Below are 2,071 nucleotides of genomic sequence, written 5' to 3'. Positions count from 1 at the left end.
AATTAAAAAAAAAATATTATTATTGGTTACGAATAACTATATAGAAGATTTCTTACTACACTTAGTTAAAATTCTCAGACATATTGTAGAATTTATTGTTAGTTTATTTGATATTAAATATTTAACACCAGTACTGATAGTTTTCAATTATGTATGGATGATTCATTTATTTTAATGAGTATTGATGCATGTAATAGAATTTATTATTTTGATAATTTTGTACATTTAGATTTTGATATACAACTTCTAAGAGAATTTTTCTCCGTTTTTGCTAAAAATTATAAATGTTGTATTTATATACATTGTTATTATTATATTAATAAACATCATTTAATTGAATCAATTTTTAAAATATTTGGTATTATTTTTAATAACAGCAAGAAAAATTCTTTATTTAATTCAACAAAAGGATATATATGAATGTTTTATTAATTAATTATGGAACTCAGTACTGTTCATTTTTACATTTAACTAATTCTTCAAATTTTTTATCTAATTCTGAATTTAATTCAGCATCTTTTATCATATTTTCTATTTCAATTTCAGACAATCCTCCAGAAGATTTTATTATAATAGATTGTTCTTTTCCTGTTTTTTTATCTTTAGCTGTAACATTCAAAATACCATTTGCATCTAAATCAAAAGATACTTCTATTTGTGGCACTCCTCTAGGAGCAGGTGAAATATCATTCAAATCAAATTTTCCTAATGACTTATTTTGAGAAGCTTTTTTTCTTTCTCCTTGTAATGTGTGTATTGTAACTGATGTTTGATTATCTTCTGCTGTAGAAAAAACTTGAGTTTTTCTAGTAGGTATAGTAGTATTTTTTTCTATTAAAGGAGTCATTACTCCTCCCATTGTTTCTATTCCTAATGTTAATGGAGTAACATCTAATAATAAAACATCTTTTACTACACCACTTAATACACCAGCTTGTACTGAAGCTCCAACAGCAACAGCTTCATCTGGATTTATATCTTTTTTTACTTCTTTTTCAAAAAATTCACTTACCATTTTTTGAACTAAAGGCATTCTTGTTTGCCCCCCAACTAAGATTATTTCACTAATTTTACTTTTATCTATTTTGGCATCATTTAAAGCTACTTCGCATGGTTTTAATGATTTACTAATCAAATCTTCTACCAATGATTCTAATTTAGATCTTGTTATTTTAACATTTAGATGTTTTGGTCCATTTTTATCTGCTGTTATATAAGGTAAATTAATATCAGTTTGTTCTGCATTAGATAATTCTATTTTTGCCTTTTCAGCAGCTTCTTTTAATCTTTGCATAGCGAGAGAATCTCCACTCAAGTCTACTCCATTTTCTATTTTAAACTCATATATAAGATGATTTATGATTCTCATATCAAAATCTTCTCCTCCTAAAAAAGTATCCCCATTTGTAGATAATACCTCAAATTGTGTTTCACCATCAACATTTGCTATTTCAATTACAGAAATATCAAAAGTACCTCCTCCTAAATCATAAACAACTATGATTCTATCATCTGGTTTTTTATCCAAACCATAGGCTAACGCTGCTGCAGTTGGTTCATTTATTATTCTTAATACTTCTAATCCAGCTATTTTACCTGCATCTTTTGTCGCTTGTCTTTGAGAATCATTAAAGTAAGCTGGAACGGTTATTACCGCTTTTTCAATTTTTTCATTTAAAAAAGTTTCAGCAGTAGATTTCATTTTTTTTAATATTTCAGCGCTTATTTGAGGTGGAGCAAGTTTTTTATCTTTTACTTCAACCCATGCATCTCCATTGTCTGCGGCAACTATTTTATAAGGAACCATTTTCAGTACTGTTTGAACAATTTCATCAGTATATTTTCTTCCTATTAATCTTTTTATAGCATATAAAGTATTATTTGGATTAGTTATAGCTTGTCTTTTAGCTGGTAACCCAACAATAATTCTATTATCTTCAGTATAACCAACAACTGATGGTGTTGTTCGTCCTCCTTCTGAATTTTCAATTACTTGTGGTTTACCATTGTTTAAAACGGCTACACAAGAATTTGTAGTACCTAAATCAATTCCAATTATTTTGCAGTACTG

The sequence above is a fragment of the Diaphorina citri genome, unplaced genomic scaffold (genome assembly GCF_000475195.1).
Source record: "Diaphorina citri unplaced genomic scaffold, Diaci psyllid genome assembly version 1.1 scaffold3474, whole genome shotgun sequence".
Lineage (NCBI taxonomy): Eukaryota > Metazoa > Arthropoda > Insecta > Hemiptera > Psyllidae > Diaphorina > Diaphorina citri.
The sequence above is the reverse complement of the archived record's forward strand: the minus strand, read 5'-3'. Positions refer to the sequence as shown.